This window comes from Doryrhamphus excisus, linkage group LG8 (assembly GCF_037039965.1).
Source record: "Doryrhamphus excisus strain RoL-2023G ecotype Guam linkage group LG8, RoL_Dexc_Guam_v1.1, whole genome shotgun sequence".
In the NCBI taxonomy this organism is placed as follows: Eukaryota; Metazoa; Chordata; class Actinopteri; order Syngnathiformes; family Syngnathidae; genus Doryrhamphus; species Doryrhamphus excisus.
Window position 1 is genome coordinate 16,229,315 of NC_136364.1, and position 22,981 is coordinate 16,252,295.

General features: G+C 43.3%; 1 long non-coding RNA gene across 2 annotated transcripts; it reads right to left on the bottom strand.

The window, feature by feature from the left end:
• Window positions 1-9,382: 9,382 nt before the first annotated feature.
• On the bottom strand, window positions 9,383-20,445 carry LOC131134719 (uncharacterized). Of its 2 annotated transcripts, none has more exons than XR_013627929.1 (3): window positions 20,393-20,445; window positions 9,645-9,754; window positions 9,383-9,556 (listed from the first exon to the last, which is right to left on the bottom strand). It is a non-coding gene; the product is annotated as an uncharacterized LOC131134719 (long non-coding RNA). The 2 variants fall into 2 exon arrangements; XR_013627928.1 differs by lacking the exon at window positions 20,393-20,445 and adding an exon at window positions 12,767-12,816.
• Window positions 20,446-22,981: the final 2,536 nt, after the last annotated feature.

A 22,981-nucleotide genomic window follows, 5' to 3' on the forward strand; every position in this document is an offset into this window, starting at 1 on the left:
ACTCCTTAAAATGTATTCATTCATTCATTTTCTACTGTTTTTCCTCACGAGGGTCACGGGGGGTGCTGGAGCCTATCCCAACTGTCTTTGGGCGAGAGGCAGGGTACACCCTAGACTGGTCGCCAGCCCCTTAAAATTTATTCATTCATTCATTTTCTACCGCTTTTTCCTCACGAGGGTCGCGGGGGGTGCTGGAGCCTATCCCAACTGTCTTCGGGCGAGAGGCGGGGTACACCCTGGACTGGTCGCTAGCCCCTTAAAATGTATTTGTTTTTAAAATTTGCAAACAATGTTAAGGAATATATTGTATGAATGTATATACTGCTATCTAAAATATCATTAAAATTTTGACGCACGCAGGCCTCACAACTAGGAGACCCGAGTTCAATTCCGCCCTCGGCTATCTCTATGTGGAGTTTGCATGTTCTCCCCGTGCATGCGTGGGTTTTCTCCCACATTCCAAAAACATGCTCGGTTAATTGGTGACTCCAAATTGTCCATAGGTATGAATGCGAGTGTGAATGGTTGTTTGTCTATATGTGCTCTGTGATTGGCTGGCCACCAGTCCAGGGTGTACCCCGCCTCTTGCCCGAAAACACCAGGGATGAATGAATGAATGAATTTTTCATTGTGCTTTATTTGAATAAACATGCACCGGAATTACCGGAAACAACCATTCACACTCACAGTTGTCAATTAACCTAACATGCATGTTTTTGGAATGTGGGAATGTTAAACTCCACCCAAGCGGAGAATCAAACCCAGGTCTTCCCAATCTCCTGACTGTGTGGCCAACACGCTAACCTCTCGGCCAGAACCTGATGAGGGAGTGAAAATCTAAAGTGCGTTAGTACTAAATACTGTACACGCTCCTTTCCAGACACTCTGATTCCAACAGACTGACTGTCAGAAATAAACCCTGTGGGTTCTGAAGGATACCTCATTCAAGATAATTTAGGGCGCTGAGGTCAAAGGTCAGAACAGTTAATTCCCTTTCCCGCGGAAGAGCTTTTCACCCACGATTTTCACCCACCCTTAGAAAAGAAGTGTTTTACCACACTTGACTGTCTGCCTTCGCAAACGAGACGCTTTGGGTGGAGATCAGGAGATGAGCATCTCCTCTGATGTGGCGCTTCAACAGGAAAGTACCCATCCGGTTCTGAGAGCGCTATGACCAGGATGCAACGGTGATGAGAGGCTGGTCCAAGCAGGCCTGCAGACATGGAAAACTGTAAGAGGAGAGGCTTGTTTGAAGTGGAAAGAAATCCATTTTATAGCTTTTTCTTATGTATGCCCCTCTCCAAGGAGACAGATTGTCTCCTTTTTCAAGCACATAAAGTTTGAGATTTTGATGATTTATAGAGAAAGGAAGGCAGAGGGAGAGAGAGGGAGGGAGGGAGAGAGGGGAGGGGAGCAAAGGCAAGGGAGGAAGAATGGGTGGGTGGTGGCAGGGGGGTTCAAACATGATGCAAACCATTTGGAGAAAGGGGAGCGGAGGTTGCCAGCACAGCCTGCTCTGTTTAAACTGGAGAGGAAGTGACCGTATATGCGGCATGCCAGCAAACTCCCTTTTTGTGTCTTCACACACACACACACACACACGTACACACACATCATCCACAAATCAAACGCACACATTGAAATGACTTTCAGAAGCACATGAGAGTGTGCACACATATCTGCACAGAGGTCAACTGATGTCCATTGGTTAAAGAGGGTGTTTGTTATTCTAATATTATGTTTCTTTACATCACCGTCACAGGGCCCATCACTGTTATTATCATTATGACTATTATTACAATATGGAAGGCCTGAGGGGGGGTGGTGGGTGGGGGTGCACACACAGAGGAGGATGAAGAACGGAGCGCCAAGAAAGAGTGCAAAAGGGACGAGAAGAGGTCAGCTTTTTCCCTCCACTCCACTTGCCTTGCAAATTAGTTTTATTCCACTCTATGGAGAGCTTCCCAGGAGCTAGCATGTGTTAGAGGAGTGGAGAGGAGAAGAAGTCAAATGGAAAAGCTAGCCGCTAGGTGTGACTCGAAAGATGTTTCTGGTCATCAAGGTCATAGTTTTTGCCGATTGCTGACACATTTTTTGTAAAATTTGACAAGTGCGAAATCAAAACCGAGCAATAATATCTAAAAATGTCTAGCAACAAAATGATAAACACATGCAGCATTTTGAAACGCTCTGACAACAGCGACACTGAAGTCAAAATATTTTTTTGTTTACTCTTTCTCAAACAGAAGCTGAAAGTTACAGTATTTAGCAACAAGTGTTTTTCTTTTTTTTAATTTAAAACAGAAAAATAGTAATTTGGAGAATTAAAATGGAGATCTTTACCAGTTTGGCTGCACGGCAAACAAGTGGTTAGGGTGCAGGCCTCACAGCTAGGACACCTAAGTTTGATTCCACCCTCGGCCATCTCTGTGTGGAGTTTGCATGTTCTCCTCATGCATTTGTGGGTTTTCTCCGGGTACTCCGGTTTTCCTCCCACATTCCAAAAACATGTTAGGTTAATTGGCGACTCCAAATTGTCCATAGGTATGAATGTGAGTGTGAATGGTTGTTTGTCTATATGTGCCCTGTGATTGGCTGGCCACCAGTACAGGGTGTACCCCGCTTCTTGTCCGAAGACAGCTGGGATAGGCTCCAGCACCCCCGCGACCCTCGTGAGGATAAGCGGAAGAAAATTAATGAATGATTGAATGAATCTTTACCATTTTGGCTGCATTTTGGCTGCGAACGAGTGGTTAGCGTACAGGCCTCACAGCTAGGAGACCTAAGTTTGATTCCACCCTCGGCTATCTCTGTGTGGAGTTTGCATGTTTTCCCCGTGCATGCGTGGGTTTTCTCCAGGTACTCCGGTTTCGTCCCCAAAACATGCTAGGTTGATTGGCGACTCCATATTGTCCATAGGTATGAATGTGAGTGTGAATGGTTGTTTGTCTATATGTGCCCTGTGATTGGCTGGCCACCAGTCCAAGATGTACTCCAACTCTCGCCCGAAGACAGCTGGGATAGGCTCCAGCACCCTTGCGACCCTCGTGAGGATAAGCGGTAGAAAAAGAATGAACGATTGAATGAATCTTTACCAGTTTAGCTGCGAGGCGAACGAGTGGTTAGGGTGCAGGCCTCACAGCTAGGAGACCTAAGTTTGATTCCACCCTCGGCCATCTCTGTGTGGAGTTTGCATGTTCTCCCGCGCAAGCGTGGGTTTTCTCCGGGTATTCCGGTTTCCTCTCACATTCCAAAAACATGCTAGGTTAATTGGCGACTCCAAATTACTCTCAAATTACCGCTCAAACTAAGCGGTAGAAAATGAATGAATGATCCAAGATGCTGGATGATCTATACAGAAAAAAAGTCTGGCTGAAGTCCCAACATTAAAGCAGAATATTTGATTTAGCTCTTGTATTGTATCATCTCTCATTACATGCTTGACCATGCCGGAAAAAAATAACTAATTGGCTTCCCATCACCTCTTAATTGGCTCCTTGTGGCTTCAGTCACACTGAAGTGTGGAAAAGTTGCACTGGCTTGACAATCTGCACCACAAATTCCTCTTTGGATTCAGAAGAAAAACTACAAGTTAAAATATTGTACCAAGAAAGCTCAACATAAGACCACATAGGTTACACGTGGGCCAAAAGAAGCCAAAGTGGAGCAAAAATGTAATGAAAATAGACAAATGTGCCATTTGATATCCTTTTGACTTCAGTGACACAACAGTGAATAGGAAAAGAAACATGATGGTTTGGTTCTGACACATTCAGTTTTATGAAGAACCCGACTATAATACACAAACCGTATACGTAAAGTACATCTTAAGTGGCAGTGGAACATTCCTTCACTACATTCCCGGCTTCCATTAAAACTCCTGCACCGAGATACACAACATAAGTTGTGCATTCTTCACTATGCAAATGCACGCCCACGTGCAAGTTCGACTGCATTTATTTGTGTGTGCGTGCTGATGTTGCTGGTGGCTCGGCTTCAGGATTGTGTCGAGTCCCTCTGAAATAAATGCCCCTGGACGAGTGGGCCTGAAGAGATATATGACAAACAGAGACGGAGAGAAGGAGGGAGTAGTGTGGGCGGGGGTAACGATAAGAAATATGGGGAGAAAAAGGAAGGATGGAGGAAAAAAAAAAAAAAAAGAGTGAAGAGGGGCAGGGGGCTGCCTTCTCCCGGGTCCTGCTATGTTTCCCATTATGTAAGCCCTGGTCACCGGCAGCATGCCAGCACACAAAATAAAAGAGTCTCTCTGGCTTGGCACGACTCTTATTTTCCTATCCTCGGTGAGGGGTCAGGGAGGGGTCATGCAGCTGGATGGGGCGCTGGGGGGAATTGGGGGATCTGGGCTGGCCTCCAAAACCCAAAGGCCCAAGGTTCAAGTACCAGCTGAAAGCAATCAAGGGGGGAAATCTGGGAGTGCCACAGCTGCTTGCAGCGGCGTTGTTCTGTGGACTCTCTCCTTCGTTTTCACTCTCCCTTGTCCCACTTACCCTATTCACCCCCTCCCCACACACACACACACAAACGACATATTTGAACCGTAAAGCAAGAAATACATGCAGGCTCTTATATGTGACTGTGTGTGGGCGCACGCATGGGGACGGTGGTTGTGTGCAAGCGCCTATGTGTGTGAGCATGTGTTTGCGAGTGTGAGCATGTGTACGCGAGGTCAACCAAAAGACAAAAGGGATGAAAACAATAAGCGGCCGTCCAGCCTTGCCTTGGACCTCACTGCACCGTTGCTTTGTGTGTGTTTTCCGCCACAGACGCACAACATCTTGGCTGAATGCGAGCCAGTATGCTTCACAACTGTGTGTCTGCATAAAATTCCAACACAGAAAAAAACCCCCAAAAAACTCAGGTGCAGTATTTTTAAGGTCATGACACCTCATTTTAAATCCAGCCGTGAAATACCATCTTACAGTACCAGGCAATAAAGCACTTGCCAGGATCAAATAGGGGGTAAAAGGTAAATTAAAAGCAGGTGTTGTAAATTTTTCCTGTTCTGGTTTTGATCTAATCTTCCCCTCAGATGACACAATAAATGCCAACAAATGCAACACCATTCCATGTGATTGCTTCCATCCTTTGGAAACTTTCTCACTCGTCAGACTTTTTTTTTCCCTTTAGAATGTCAGTGTTTCAATACGCAGGGAACTGGAGTTGATTGAACACTTTGATGAGCGTTAAAACATTGAAAAAAGAGGTTGTAAGGTTACAAGAAAAAAGTAAAAAAGACATAGTGTTATGAGAAAAACATAATTTTACAAAAAAAAAGTCCTAATTTTGTGAGACATCACAATAGAAGATATTGGCAACTTGACAGGAATAATGTGTTTGGCATAATTTATGACAAAAAAAGTGTTTTTTAAGATAAAAAAATGAAGGCTACCCAAGAAGCAGTTTGGCATCTAAGATAAGATTTAACTTACTCACCTTTTCTTGTAACATTAGGACTTTTTCTGTTACCACTAATGCAGCATCCTTCTACCAATATATTCACTATCTCTCCTCTGGACATGTCCAAACCATCTCAGTCTGGCCTCTCCGACTTTATCTCCAAGGCCTGATGTACTTGTTCCTGATCCTATCCATCATGGTCACTCCCACTGAGAACCTCAGGATCCTCAACTCTCATTTTCTTCTCATAACATTAACTTCTCTCCGACTATTGTGACTTTATTGTCATTACACATTAAAAAAATATTTTTGTAACATTACCATTACAACGTTTTCCTTTATAACTGCTGGTATGAAACTTTTTTGTATCGTTATAATGCAAATGTTTACTGGACTATGCATGCTGGGCCAATAGTGGTGTAGTGGTCTGTATTGTTGTTTGTGTCTGCCCAAAGGAACGTCAATATTCCTGAGCTACAGTACGTAACCTTAAGGTCAATGGTTATCAACTGGTTTGGAATTTGAAAAAATGTAAAAAGACTGTTGGCAATGATTATGTGGCTAACTTTTGAACATGTTGCAAGCATTACATCCTACCCTCTTCCTGCTCTCGGCATGTAAGCTGCGCCCCAGGAGCCTTCGCTAAGCACTGTCAATTTGAGCTAGTTGCAAACACTCCCTTTAATGAAAAAACAAGAAAGTGCAGTTTGAGATTTGTATTTAGTGTAACATAAAATTGTGTGCCAGCACAAAACAAGAGTCATGATCAGTTCAGCACCAAATACGTTCATATTCACTAATTCCAAAATAATTTGGAAAAGGGGCTGCACGGCGGTCGAGTGGTTAGCGCGCAGACCTCACAGCTAGGAGATCAGGGTTCAATTCCACTCTCGGCCATCTCTGTGTGGAGTTTGCATGTTCTCCCCGTGCATGCGTGGGTTTTCTCCGGGTACTCCGGTTTCCTCCCACATTCCAAAAACATGCTAGGTTAACTGGCAACTCTAAATTGTCCATAGGTATGAATGTGAGTGTGAATGGTTGTTTGTCTATAGGTGCCCTGTGATTGGCTGGCTAACAGTCCAGGGTGTACACCGCCTCTCACCCAAAGACAGCTGGGATAGGCTCCAGCAACCCCCGCGACCCTTGTGAGGAAAAGCGGTAGAAAATGAATGAATGAATGAATTTGGAAAAGAAAGTGTGTGTCAAGTTCTTCAGTCTGGTCAATTTGGGCATATGGACGTGGATCAGAAATGAAACATCCAATTATCAATTTCTATGCCGCTTGTCCTCATTAGGGTCGCGGGGTACTCGCAACACTGACTCCTGACTGTGTGGCCAACATGCTAACCACTAGTCCACCATGCAGCCCCTCAAGTGAAACAAGAAATTGAAAAAATGAAGTGTGTGTAGTTGCTTTGATTCAACACTCAGTGGCTAAGTTTAATAATAATAGGGGGATAATTTCTTTTGTAGACCATCGCTCTCCCTGCGCCAATAGATCCAATTGGGCATTCCATCATACTGTATCTGACAGATAGCAGAATTTTACCACTCATTTTTACAGTACATATCTAGATATCTAGCTGTGTGTCGAACAGATAGCGTCTTAAGTCCTCACTCAATGTCCTTCTCCTTCCTCTCAAGCTGGACCAAGTCGCCCAAAATCATAACACAAGGTGCGTTCACAGACATGGAGTCATTACACTATTTACCTACAGAAAACGGTTTTGCAACCCAAGAGTTGAAAATCACTGCTCAAGATTGTAAAATTGCAGGAAACTATTGATTGTGAGCGCCACAATTGCGGTGCAGCCGTTCACCATTGTTGCTGATGTCCTACATGTGCCTGACTAATTGCTGCAAACACAATGTGGAAGGATATGGGATGTATTCAGAGTGCATGCTGCTAGTTCACATTGTAGAAATAAGGGACGTGATTTTTTATTTTTTTTTAAAACAGTTTCAACATTTCTTGTTTTCAGAGCCACAAACTGTCACTGCCATCTACATGAATGGCAAAAACGTGTTGCTGTTGAACTGCATTGAGTGTCAAAGGTGAGTATTGTGATGCAGGTTGACCCCATTGTGACACCTTGTGTTGTTTTTTCCTCATCCCAGCCTGATGTATATAAATAGTTAACTTGCTACTTGAGAAACATTCGACATGGGTGCGCTCGTCGCTTTGGAGCTTAGTGGCCTTGATGCTTACACTAGTCACCTCATAATCATCCAGCAGGGCCATTAGGGTTTGTATACTAATCTTGATGTCTCATGAAAGTCCATTACGACTTGTTTAATGTGAACAGCAGATCCTATTCTGGCCCGCTGCTGCGTATCCTCCCAGTTGGCACCTATGAAGTGAGAATCCTCCGAGCCTGAAACTTTTGTTATCATCTGGATTCCCAGTGCTGGTCTCTGGACTTGCTCAACTCGTGCCCTAGTCATGGGGGCAGGAGGAGCAGGAGGAGGAATAGCTGGGAGAGGAGCAGGCAACCAGATAGAGCAGTAGTGTGATGGAGAATGGCAAAGGAAGTGATACAGACAGAGAACCATGAACCCAGACACAAAAGAGCAGGACAAGATGCTGACAAACACGCATATAGATATACATACATGTGCTCTTTTATGGCTACAAAAAGGGCCGAGTGGGGGCGAGATGTCGCAGATAAGACTTGGACAGACGACCCGAAAGAGAAACCCACACTCGCCTCTGCGATGTGTTCCCTGGCTTTGAGTGACGGAAGGAGCAGGGCTGGCTGTCGTCAGCCTGGCCCAGAGCAGGAAGTGTGCTGGGGATAAGGCGGCCATGTGGCAGGATGTTATGGATTTCTAATTAGAGTAATTCATCTGTCATCAGGAGCCCGCTTTCACTTGAGCTCTGCTGCGGCCCCGCTGTTGCCGGACCCGCCACACTTCACGCTTCCACCAACTTGATCCGCACACATTCCTCAGCCGGGTTGAACATGAACACGAGCATGCACGTGTTCAGAGATCGCACACCCACAGTTAGTCCAGCATAGAAAATGGCTCCCAAAGGGATTGAGCTAATGCCCATAGAGGGCTCCATATGATGCGTTTATCTTTGTAAAAGGTGGGGAAAATGATGTTTCACTGCATGCGTTTGCTGTGTTCTAGTGAAAATCTAACACAAGAACAATGTGGCTGATGTCATCTAGCATTTCACAATTAAGAACCCAATATAGTGATTCATTCATTCATTTTCTACCACTTATCCTCACGAGGGTCGAGGGGGTGCTGGAGCCTACCCCAGCTGTCTCCAGGCGAGAGGCGGGGTACACCCTGGACTGGTTGCCAGCCAATCACAGGGCACATATAGACAAACAACCATTCACACTCACATTCATACCTATGGACAATTTGGAGTCGCTAATTAACCTAACATGAATGTGGGAGGAAGCTGGAGTACCACGCATGCACGGGGGAGAATGTGCATACTCCACACAGAGATGGCTGAGGGTGGAATTGAATTCGGGTCTCCTAGCTGTGAGGCCTGTATGAGAACCACTTGTCCGCCATGCAGCCCGTAACTAATAACATTCATTTTCTACCGTTTTCCTCACGAGGGTCGCGGTGGGGTGCTGGAGCCTATCCCAGCTGTCTTCGGGCTCCAGGCGGGGTACACCCTGGACTGGTGGCCAGCCAATCACAGGGCACATATAGACAAACAACCATTCACACTCACATTCATACCTATGGACTATTTGGAGTCGCTAATTAACCTAACATGAATGTGGGATGAAGCTGAAGTACCTGGAGAAAACCCACTTCATGCATGGAGAGAACATGCAAACTCCACACAGAGATGGGGGAACTCGGGTCTCCTAGCTGTGAGGCCTGTGTGCTAACCACTGCCCACCGTGCAGCCTAGTGATAAACATAGTTGATAAAATCCTGAACTGATGTTTAATGAGTAGGAACATTCCAGTCGTGACATTCCATTTATTCCTGCTGGAGATCAAAAATATCAAGTTTTCTGCAATGCAGCATTTGCAGCTACGTATGTGCCCAATCTGCTGCAAACGTGCTGAACTAGATACTGGACAGGTCTCACAATGCAACAATAGGCTCGGCTATTGTGTTACACCAGACATCCTGCTGCTGCTATTTTAGGGAGTGTCTGATAATAATACATAGAAACAAACAAATAGGAGGTGACAGTCTTACATGTGGACAAGTGACGCTGAGTGGTACAGTCAGTGCCTTACCATGAAGTCCCGACCGGTGTCTATTCAGGAGTTGTCTTCTAATCGCTCATAGGGTGTTGCCGAAGTGATGACTGAGGTCAGCCTGTCCTCCACTTTAGCTGAAATATGACCTGAAAAGGAAATATCGAGTACAGTTCTCAATAAACCACTTGACTGATTGCCATCATACTTCATACCGTTATTCATGGTCCCCTGAGGTTGACATCAGCATGTAGACACTTTTTTTTTGACTGCTTGCAGGTGCTCATTTGTGATTTAGAGGAGAGGGCCAACATCAAATTTGGTGAGAAATCAGAAAGCCCACTGGGGAGGTGCTTTGAGATGTCAAAAAAGGCAGCGGTAACCCTCCACCAGCATAACGGGTTCCATTGCACAACTGTATGGTGCAGTGATGCATCATATCAGCGCATGCTTACACAACAATGACGTCCTACAAGTTTTTAGGGCAACACCAACATAACAGTCACTCCACTTCCAACAACTCTACAATCAAAAAGTCCTGGTTGCCATAAATTACATCATCAAAGTGCCAGCATGCATGTCCTCGCAAACTTTTGATTCTGTGTTAACCAACCATAAAGTTGGTTTGTGGCTTAACAAGGAATGTGAAGCAATAAAAACATTGGAAAAGGAAGAATCTATTGTGAATTATTATAGAGCAGCAGCAGTTTTTAATATTTATTTTGTATTTAATTTAATTTTAAACAATAACAACCTTTTTTTTAATGTCACATGTTGTATGGCAACTTGTTATTTGGCAAAATTCAAAGGATTCAGTCATAACTGCACCATATGTTAATGCAAAAATAGTACATGGCAGCCAGGCCCACTAGTCTGTTTTAATGATATTCTTAGCTATGTATTCAGGATAAAATGATACACAGAATGAAAACTGGCATCCTTGGCAGTGACTACATTTGAAACACTTATATGCTAGGACTATACATTAAAAAGCCATAGCATTTCAGTATGTGGAATCAAACTATGGAATGGATTGAGTAAGGAACTCAAACAATGCACAACGATGAGCCAATTCAAGAAACAATACAAGCAGTTGAAGTTTGCTAAATCCAAGGATTAAGCGTCTTGAACCAGTCATGATGTGCTATATATATCAATATATTGACACTTACTATGGTACCCATTATGTCATTGGATGGTCATATCACCTTGTACTTTGGTACGGGACAAAAAATAAAAACATAAAAAAATAATAAAAATAAATAAATAAATAAATACAAAATAATAAATATATAATTTAATAGTATAATTAAATGTAATAATTTAATAATTTAATTTAAAAAATAATACACCATTTTTAATTATATTAGGAAAGCAGGAAGTGAACAAATGTAACAGTTACTGATGGTAAAAGTACCAGATGGAGGGGTAGGATTTAATAAGCTTTTCTTCTTCCTACTCCTTTTGGACATGTGGAACTGTGAACTGATTATGTGATGCATTCAATTGTAATCTGATGCATGTTCAAATTAAATAAAACCATCACCATTACCAAAATCAAGATCAACTACTTTGTCTCTAGTGCCAATTTTGTGGCATCTTTGTGTGATAGAGACCCTAGATTCAAGTCATGGTCATATCAAAACGTATATAATATAACGTTGTAGAGAAACATCAATAGCGGGAACAGATGGGAGTGGTGGAAGAAGTCGCAACGAGTTTGAATGCAATCAAACATAAGGAAAGAAGTCACGACGACATTGAACCCAATCAAACATAAGGAAGAAAAAGACATGAGCATCGAGGCGGGGGAGGATGAAGAAGGGGGAGCGGGTGCAGTGTGAGGCCGGGAACATAGAGCAGCGGCCGGGGGGATGTTTAGATAGGTGCAGGCTGCCACTAGGAAGTCCACGCTCCAGTATAAACAGGCCGCCACACAAGCCAGCGCTCCCAACTGTGGGAGAAATCTGACTTGAGACGAGTAGAGTGGCGCTGGTCAAACGGAGCAGAGGAGTATAAAGGGAGTGGACGGTGGTGGGAGGCGAGGGAGGATGGGTACATGGACACTTTCAGATCCCCACTGAATATATACACAGCTGAGTCTGGCCTCTCTGGAACCATTTCCTCCTGCTCGCCTCTGAGAGGTCCACATAAGGCTGGACTCCTGAGACCGTTTTGGCTGTTTCTTATCTCGATGTGTACCACACATAACTCCCACTACCAAAATGGACGCCACTACGATGTTTGGGACTGTTGTGCACAGGACAGTATATCTGACTGGGGTGGGCTAAGCTAAATGAGTGAGATTCCGGCTCTTTCCTGATTGGGCCCTTTCTTATACTGAAGAAATAAGCATAAAACACATATACTTCATGCTGGTTAGAGGGTTTGCAGGGGAATTTTTCCTTTGAACATGAAACCCCATGCAGCGAAGGAAGAGAAACATTCCACCAGCACCAACACACTGGCACACCCCTCGGTAACGTACTAGGACCTCCCACCGACACGGGGTGCAGCAAGTTCCCATCTCAGAGTGGCTTGTAAGAAGTGCAGGTGTGCACAAATAAGTATTGCATGCTATACAGTATATGCAAAGATGTAACGTAAACAAAAGCCAGCCATGTTTAATCTCTCATACACTAAAAACAATACATAAAGTCTTTTTAATTCATTTTCTACCGCTTATACTCACAAGGGGGTGCTGGAGCCTATCCCAGCTTTCACCCTGGACTGGTGGCCAGCCAATCACAGGGCACATATAGACAAACAACCATTCACACTCACATTCATACCTATGGACAATTTGGAGTCGCCAATTAACCTAGCATGTTTTTGGAATGTGGGAGGAAACCGGAGTACCCGGAGAAAACCCGGGGAGAACATGCTACATACAAACTCCACACAAACTCCACCGAGGGTGGAATTGAACTTGGGTCTCCTAGCTGTGAGGCCTGCGCGCTAACCACCCCTCCGCCTGCATCACATCACATGAAAGTGGAATAAAAACTACTGTATGTGAGATTATTAGTTATCTATTTATGTAATGTAATGTCACATTCACAACTTTAAACTACCATCTATGTGGGTTCATCACTTGCTATCACAGCATAGGAGGCTAATGCTAACTTCAATGCTAACCTGGCAAGTCTAAATCAACTTACCGTATTCACGTTCTGTGTTACACTCGAAAATCTCTTTCTGGATATTCTTATCATCTTTTTGCCAGTGTCATATTAGCACAACAATGCTCCTTAGAAGAGGAGTTGTTTGGTTGTTAGCAGGCTAAGTTCATGTTTTTCAGGCTATGAACGTGTTGAGACTGAAGCAACAGCGCCATTGCTGGTTGCCAACGGTACTGCACCTTTTTTTTTTTTTAAAGATGCAGTTAATTAACAGTCAAGTCCACACAATCAAAACATGCTCAACCAGCAATTAATCGATGAATGTGTGTAATAGGTACTGTAGACAGAGAAGCATTTTTTTTAGTATTTTACAATAAACTATACAAAATTATAGTAGTTAATGAAGAACCGACCTACCTAATCCTCACAACTATTCATTAGTTCCTCAGTAACTACTGTATTTTTATGTAGTTTATTGTCAAGTGAGATTCTGTGATAGAACCAGGCCAGAGCATTCAGTTCCAGCTCCATTCCACAATTTTCTAAATCTTTTCTAAACTAAGAGGGCAGCTAAGAAGGACGGCATGAGTGGTCTAAGTGGAGCAACATCCAGTCCAGCACTCTGACGTAGGTCTACACACACACACATACACACATGCTGACTTGCCAGTAAACAGCAACAAGTCGTGCATCTCCTCCTGGAAGAGGACCATAAAGCAGCTGTGAGTCCCAGCAGAGCCTGACACTCCCACTCAAAAAGCCCTAGCCTCTATCAGGCAAACACACCCACCCTTGCCCGTGCATACTCATGTCTAAATCACACACACCCAAAACCAAAAACCTCACTTACAAGCACTTTTCATGTCATACGTCACTTTGAGTTCCAGTTAAGGTCAAAGGATTACACAAAAAGCACATTTTTGAGACTTTTTGCTAAAGGAAATAGTTAAAAGTGTTAAAACCTGCGTTTGTCTGCAGCGTAAATACACAGAAATCTCCAAAAATATAACGATGACAACAGAAGGCTGGCTGCTCAGTATAATATGACAAATAAACAAATAAACATGTGTTCAAAGTTCCTCTGGTATGTACTTCCGTTATTCGTTTCAAATGATCCAAATTGCACAACTGCATTTTCACCTTTTTTTTTTATTTAGCACAATTTAGCAAGATCACCAGCCTCCCCTTCCTGCAACTTTCCATCTTGTAGCATACTGACTTAATCGTTTTGACCTATAGCGGAACACATCACTCACATTTCGGTACTTTTCAGTAACTCGAGTTGGCCAAAATATTGAAAAATTGCTTGGAAGACGGTGTGAGCTGTTTCAACATACAGTAGAACTGGATGACCCTGACTCAGAAGTGCAGATCTCAATCAAAGTCAGCGTAATACATGCACCAATGCACACACACACACACACACACACACACACACACAAAGATATGATAAATTACATCAGTAACTAACATTAACAAAAAGACAGCAATTGCTTGTGTGTAGTGGGACAGTACACCTTGAACTGGTCACCAGCCAATCACAGGACACATATAGACAAACAACCATTCACACTCACATTCATACCTATGGACAATTTGGAGTCGCCAATTAACCTAGCATGTTTTTGGAATGTGGGAGGAAACCGGCGTACCCGGAGAAAACCCACACATGCACATAGAGAACATGCAAACTCCACTCAGAGATGGCCGAGGGTGGAATTGAACTCCGGTCTCCTAGCTGTGAGGCCTGCGGGCTAACCACACGATCACCGTGCAGCCTCAAAAAGACAACAATTCCTAAAAAATAAAAATATTAAAAAACGGACTTTCTAAAAAAAAACTGTGTGAAGTGGGGCAATGACCCATCACATCCAGCAGAGGGAGCTATTGGCACCCACCAACACAGCAGTTCCCAAAGTTCAAGTCCAAAAATTATGTATTATTTTTCTGAGCTTGGTGACCTCATAACACAACTTACATGAGTGAATTCACTCCCATCAAACTTTGGGTCATACTGATGATTTTTCTCATTTACAGTATGTATTTATTTACTACCATTTTCAAGCTAAAACATTGTGAAATGGTAATATCAAAACTGAATATTTTATTGAAAAAAATTCTGGCCTCTAAAAGGTTAAGTAAACGTGCTCAGAGGAGCCCCTCCAACCCTCCACAAAAACTCTTGTGGTTCTCCTTCCTCACAGTGACACATCGACTGTCAACGCCCACTTCAATAACAGAATGTGATTACTTGTCCAATAAAATATATTGACTAAATAAATAACCAAATAATTAAGTATCTGTGTCATGCGATTCTCTACAAGTAATACTGGCCGACATACCCCATGTCACGCTCCCCAAGATTCTTTTAGCATGCGTGACCGTCCGCACTGATGCCGAACCACCGCATCAGCCTTCCATTCACATTCATCATGTGCAGGTGCTCTTTAAATTACAAGCAGCATTGAAGAGCACCCACTGAGCTGTGAAGTTTAATCCAATATGAATGTTATTTATAATATTATTCCAGTATTTATAATGTTAATATTTAAATTTAACTGAAAATGTATTTTTAATCAGATTATTCTGTTTTGTTTTGTTTTTTTTTTTAAATGGTAACAGTTTTATTTCATTTGAACATGCATCAGATTACAATTGAATGCATCACATAATCAGTTCACAGTTCCACATGTCCAAAAGGAGTAGGAAGAAGCAAAGCTTATTAAATCCTACCCCTAGATCTGGTACTTTTACAATCAGTAACTGTTACATTTGTTCACTTCCTGCTTTCCTAATATAATTAAAAAATTTAGTATTATTTTTTAAAAATTAAATGATTAAATTATGAAAATGATTAAATTTAATTTGATTTTATTGTATTATATATTTATACATTTTTTATGTTTTTATTTTTTGTCACCTACCAAAGTACGATATGACCATACAATGACATAATGGGTAATGACATAAACTGGTTCAAGACTCTTCATCCTTGTATTTAGCAAACATCAACTGCTTGTATTGTTTCTTGAATTGGCTCATCGTTGTGCATTGTTTGAGTTCCTTACTCAATCCATTCCATAGTTTGATTCCACATACTGAAATACTATGGCTTTTTAACGTAGTCCTAGCATATAAGTGTTTCAAATGTAGTTCTTCCCTGAGATGACATTTTTAGCTAATTGGTTATTTTTAGCCTTATGCATTATTTTAGCTGTTTGAAGATTAACTATATCAGCAAGTTCTATACGGAACTTGAGGGATTAGACTGTCATGAGACAGGTTAGTTTTACCCTACTGATGATGTGTCATTGCAACAGTAATGACATCATGACATCAGTGTGGGGAAATTGAGGGAGGAGACATTACTGCAACACTTGAACTGTGCAATTTTGATAACAATTAAACTGGTAATAAGCAGATTTCTACTCAGTTTTAATATTTGCTGCAAACAATAAATATAAAAAAACTGGAGTATAGGACTCAAAAATATGATGCAATGACACACGTATTAGGATGTAAACAGGATATTTACAAAGCCATTAATTGGATATGCATAAATAAGAGGGCTAGGATTGCTGATAATATTTAACAAAGATGTCCAAATATGTCTTAAAATAACAGACGTGAGGAGGAAGTGGACTAGGCTGCACTTTGAGTGACACACTTTTTCCCAGGCTTCTCTGCGGCGCGCGTCTTGTGTCACAACTTCTGGTCTCATGTGGTTTTGGCTGTGGTTGCAAACTGCTCCAGTTTAGAGAGCAAGTGAGAGCGGAGTTTCTACAACAGCTCTCATGATCACAGATCCATCCGTACATGCCGTTACGCACACAATGACAAGAGGCAAAAAAACGGCAAAAAAAAAAAAGATCCCTGAAATTTTCCTCAATGAAATCTCAGGCCACACAGAAGCACTGCCTGGACAGCAGGGATGATGGAATCACATTGATAATGTCTTATGGTGTCCAAACTGATGAGCAGCTGTAAGCCATTTTAGTGAATTCTTTCTAAGGCCTGCAGTACAGGAGCGCAGTCAACCTCCGTGGAGCTTTGCAGATCCCCACCTGGCTAACATTGAAACAATGGTGACCATGGATACAAGACAGAGAGGAAACTAAAATACAAAAGCCTGCAAGATCTCAAGCATCCCCGTTGGGTTTTAAAAAGCCTTCCAGCTGCATGGCAGTGATGTCTTCTAGTCTATCTCTAATTGGTGTCACTGTGTTGGATGCGGCGGTAGGTTCGGAAAAACAGAACTTGTCTAAACAAGTCGTTTGGCCACAAGGAAATTGTGACGCATCGCTGAAGCAATTACATCAAGGCTGTCCAAAGTCTCGCCCGGAGGCCGTTTGTGATCCCCAATATGTTTTATATTGGCCAATTGCATATTCGAATCAAAAAACGATACCATAGAAATGAAACATGGATTTAACTTAGTCTTGTAAAGTACAGAGCAATGGTCACCAGCCTTTTTGAGGCCAACATCCTTTAATCTTGGTCGTGAACCTCGACCATGATATTTATATAGTGTGATTTCCGGACTGTAACCTGCTATTTTTTTTCACACGCTTTGAATAATACGGCTAATTTATGTCTAAAAGAGCTTCAGTTCCCATGTTGCTTAGAGTGCCAAGAAGAGAAAGCAATAGAATTCAACATCTCGTTTTTAAGTCTTATGCAGTAATCATGTTTTGATCTGACAAATCTTAAGTAACTTTGATTTGTAGATTCACTACAGCGTCTGCTTGCACAACTAATGAGTAACATTAACAAACATACATTTAGAGTAGTTACTGAGGAAGGAGTGACAAACAAAGTAGTGGTTAAGGTTAGGTTGGTTTGTTCCTCATTAAGCTCAATATAGCGCATTTTTCCACTGTCGGAGGCACTCATGTAGCCCCAGACCAGGACGCTACCAACTTCTATTTCCAAGTTTATTATAGTGTTGTCCATTGAAAATATACAATAAAACGATTGTTAAAATGTGAGAATTGGTCTAAAATTTAGGAGATATTGGGAATACTATGGGGCGGCACGGCGGACGAGTGGTTAGCGCGCAGACCTCACAGCTAGGAGACCTGGGTTCAATTCCATCCTCGGACATTTCTGTGTGGAGTTTGCATGTTCTTCCCGTGCATGCGTGGGTTTTCTCTGGGTACTCCGGTTTCCTTCCACATTCCAAAAACATGCTAGGTTAATTGGCCACTTCAAAATGTGAGTATGAATGGTTGTTTGTCTATATGTGCCCTGTGATTGGCTGGCGACCAGTCCAGGGTATACCCCGCCTCTCGGCCAAAAACAGCTGGGATAGGCTCCAGCACCCCCTGCGACCCTCGTGAGGATAAGCGATAGAACATTTAAAACGCCTCAGTAGACAAGTGGCTGCAGTGAGGCATTAGCTTGTCTCTCAAGGAGACAGGTTGAATAATAAAGCTAGCCAGTCATGCACAGTCACAGTCAAGCACCATCTGCTCAGACGGTCCAAACACTCTTGGAGGGTTCGTAAACTCTCCACTTGATGACTCCTCCGCTATACCTGTGTGTGCATGACACACACTTGAGATGAACCAAGAGGCAGTAAGTGAACATTGCACCTCTGTCTTCTGTAAACACATCCTCCAAAGAGGGGCGCCCGGTCAGCCAGGATGAGCTATCGCGGGCCCATCCACTAAACCCGATGTCTGTCCCGAGTTGTAAAGCCAGCAGTGAGCCTGGCCAGTGACTGCTGGTTTATAATCAGTCAAACAGCAGCATGTCAGTGCTGCACACCGATACTCGTCGCTAGCCATTTGCTTTAATGCGTCTAAATTGAGTTGAATTGAATTCTCCATCCCGATTGGTGGCAAATCAATGTGACCCATTTTATGAGGCGATGCTCGTGAGTGAGTTGCTTCTGGTGCATCAGGTGGGAACACGGGCCCGGACGACAGATGATGGGTTGGAATTTAAACATGTCAACGCATGGAATGAGAAGAGTGTTAATTTTTCTCCACAAGCCGACGCTCATGGGACCGTGCACATTCATCATGGGGACAGAAGGCCAGCAGTGGCGAGGAGCTCATCAGCACTTTGGGATGACAGTCGTGAGACAAAATGCTGGAATATGTTTGACTACTTCTCACGCTTAGGTTATGTTTGATGTTAAAAAAAACAATGGGGAGTCTTACAAGGTCCATGCCTTTTTGCTGGAGATGATAACTTTTACTCTATTTTGACGGCAAATACACAAATATCTATTAAGCATGTAAAGTTGCAAGAAAAAGGGAAACATAGTACTCATTTCCATTCATTTTGTACCGCTTATCCTCACGAGGGTTGCGGGGGGTGCTGGAGTCTATCCCAGCTATCTTTGGATGAGAGACTGGTCGCCAGCCAATCACAGGGCACATATAGAAAAACAACCATTCATACTCACATTCATACCTATGGACAATTTGGAGTCGCTAATTAACCTAGCATGTTTTTGGAATGTGGAGGAAACCGGAGTACCGGAGAAAACCCACGCATGCACGGGGAGAACATGCAAACTCCACACAGAGATGGCCGAGGGTGGAATTGAACTCGGGTCTTCTAGCTGTGAGGTCTGCGCGCTAACCACTCTGACACTGTGCAGCCTGGAAAACAAGTACTCACTCATTCATTCATTTTCTACCACTTATCCTCACGAGTGTCGCAGGGGTTACTGGAGCCTATCCCAGCTGTCTTCAGGTGAGATACGGGTACACCCTGGACTGGTAGCCAGCCAATCACAGGGCACATATAGACAAACAACCATTCACACTCACATTCATACCTATGGACAATTTGGAGTCGCCAATTAACCTAGCATGTTTTTGGAATGTGGGAGGAAACCGGAGTACCGGGAGAAAACCCACGCATGCACAGGGAGAACATGCAAACTCCACACAGAGATGGCTGAGGGTGGAATTGAACTGGGGTCTTCTAGCACGCTAACCACTCCCCCGCTGTGCAGCCCGGAAACATAGTACTAATACTGATAATTACATCGACATTATGTTAATCTGTATTAATTATTATGCGTGTTTGAATATGGGGACTTATTGAGGTTGAAAGGGTGGAAAAAACAAAGTACCATACAGCCTGACCGTGATATTCTTATAACAAGCATACACATCTTGGAAATGGAAATCTAGGAAATGTGCATGGACACACACGCACACGCATGTTGCACCGTGTGCGTATGCACCGTGTCTGATTGATAGTATGGCTTGTGTTGTGCATCCATGTGTGCACGATGAAGAGAAAGGAAAGGTTTTTGCAGGTGGTTTTCTGCGGTGTTCTGCCAAGAAAAGAGAATACCCTGGAGAAGGGTGGAATAAATGAGGAGAGGGGAGCAAAAGGGGAAGTAGGGGAGCTTGATTTAAAATGGTGCTTATCATAATCGATAAAAAAGTGTTTTCTCTTCTCTCTCTCTCTCGCTCGCTCTCTCAGCGCCCCCACGTCTCTGGCCCAGGACTCGGGTGGGGCTTCCAGAGAAGGGCCAGGCCAGATGACTTCATTGCCATATGGTATCTAACCTCTCAGTCACACTCATTTACAACAATACTGCACATAGCCAGTCTCCAAACACTCCCTTTGTTATGCAGCCTTGAGTCATTGTGATAAAGCCGTGGGCCATACACAGACAGAGACACACACTCTCACCCTGCAGCCAGGATGCTGGAACCACATCGAGCCTCCCTGGTGCACACATTTGGATGGAATACGCAAGGATACTCGCTTTCGATTCAGAAGAAAGCCGTAATTTTGGTGACTTAAGTGACTGGGAACGTTAAGAGACAATGAGGGCTCGATTAATCATTTAGGTCAAGGCCGTAGTTTAACATATTCAGGGCCGGGCTTCATTGTATGGCTTTAGAGACGGTGATGCCAGCAGTGATCACTGTGATCAAAGTGCAAAGCTGGCAGTGGCAACACCTCGAAATAGAGGCAAAACATGAATTGCATTTAAATATAACTATACAGGGTCACGCAATATGATCTGACACATTTGTAGGTTAAATAAAAGAAAAATAAAGTAAAATAACAGTGTTTTTATTTTCGAAAAGTACATATGTCATTTTGCTTTGTTCCTTTATAATGCTATTGTTTTTCGTTTCTTTTTCAGTTGCTGCCATGAATCGGACTGGTGAGCATGGCGCTTTTATTGTGAAAACATTTATCAAAACTAATCTGTAACAGCAACACAACGAGCACTTCCATCTTTGTAGACATGATCCCGTACCAGTTGGAAAACCCATCTTGTTATGGGTTACCAACTTCAGAGCTACTGGATCGGCCGACATCATGAAACAGAATGGCATTATATGTACTTTTCAAAAATAAAAACACTTTTTTTTGTTTCTTTACTTTATTTGCCTTTTATTTAACCTAAATTAAGGAGGCTGCATTTATTCTTACACTGGACATTTTATTTGTACACCTGCAGAATGCAAATTTTCTGACAGTGTCAATCAACACTGAGTGATTAGGTCATGATATCCGCTCAGGGGAAGCAACTTCAATTATAATATTTGTTCCATGCAATTGTATTAATATTAGTAGTGTGTCTCTCGGCTGCAGTGCTTCCAGTAGTGTGTATGTTTGATTGTTTTTTCCTATCAGATTTCACTTTCTGTGTTGCCATATCAGTGTAATCCGCCCAGGGCCTTCAGAATTAGGATTGCTGCTCCATGTCACATACACACTATTAGCAATTGGGCTGTTTTTGTTTTCCTCACAGGGTCAACAGGCTGGCCCACAGAGACCTCTGATTGGCTGATTAGAGCAAAAATGTTCTACAAACCAAGTTCGAGCCAGAGATGTTGACAAGTCTGGTGAGTAGGTGTCTGCACCTTTAATCACTAAGTTGCTGTCTAACTTTATAAGCACCGAGTGTACTGTTGATCACCAGTGGAAATTAGTCACAAACTCAAAGTTACTGGCAGTAATGTGAGTCAGGCGTATTGGTGACTGTACATTATATTATCATTGATCGAGTATTGGTATGGCGGCTGCACGGCGGTTGAGTGGTTAGCATGCAGCGTTGGAGATGTGTGGATATGTGCCCTGTGATTGGCTGGCCACCAGTCCAGGGTGTACCCCGCCTCTCGCCTGAAGACAACTGGGATAGGCTCCAGCACCCCATGCGACCCTCATGAGGAAAAGGTACCTCATGAGGTAGAAAATGAAAGAATGAATAAATGAATATTGGTATGGCCGCAGTCTGATGGTGATCACGGCTGTCTTACTTAATGTCTTCTCGCCCTCATTGCCTGTATGGGCAATTCTTGTATTTATTATAGTCATGGTGTCTGGCCGGCCTATTGAAGGCCAGGGTACCAAATGCACTACCTGCCACTCATTCATTCATTCATTTTCTACTGCTTATCCTCACAAGGCTCACAGAGGTGCTGGAGCCTATCCCAGCTGGGATACACCCTGGACTGGTGGCCAGCCAATCACAGGACACATATAGACAAACAACCATTCACACTCACATTCATACCTATGGACAATTTGGAGTCGCCAATTAACCTAGCATGTTTTTGGAATGTGGGAGGAAACCGGAGTCCCTGGTGAAAACCCACGCATGCACGGGGAGAACATGCAAACTCCACATAGAGAAGGCAGAGGGTGGAATCGAACTTGGGTGTGAGGCCTGCGTGCCAACCACTCGGTGCATCCACTGTGCTACGCAGTTGACTTAAGATTGGTTTGATCGGTGTTATTGCTATTGGTAATGAATTAACCTTAAATAAAATTAAACCTATAATTTGAGGTCCCAGTGGGTCACAAGTTCATTGAGGTGAGGAGAAAAACAAAAGAAGACAGTACCGTACAGCAACGAGGCTGATAGTGGCACAAAATACGGAATGCCTTGCGGAAGTGACAGAGCGGAGAACTGAAATAAACACATACTAAATCCGCCTGGAAAAGACACACAGACAATTGCAGGGACGGTCGGGCCTTTTTTTTTGCCAGCGCTATCTCTGCTTGTGCTCTGACTCATCCTTCTTTTCTCTGCCTCGCAATATTCACCCTCACTTCCATGGCACCCTTTGAGCCCAAAATCATCCATCAAGCTGTCCTCTAGATTCCAGTGCCCAGTCCCTTTATCCGTCGTTATCCTCTTGTTTTCCAGGCTGGGGGGGGGGGGGGGACATTATTTTAGCATTACAGCCTTGAGTCTCTCTCTTTCTGGCAGCGCTACAAAGGTTAGAGCGAGTGTGGCGTGGTTCTTGGTGCTTGGGG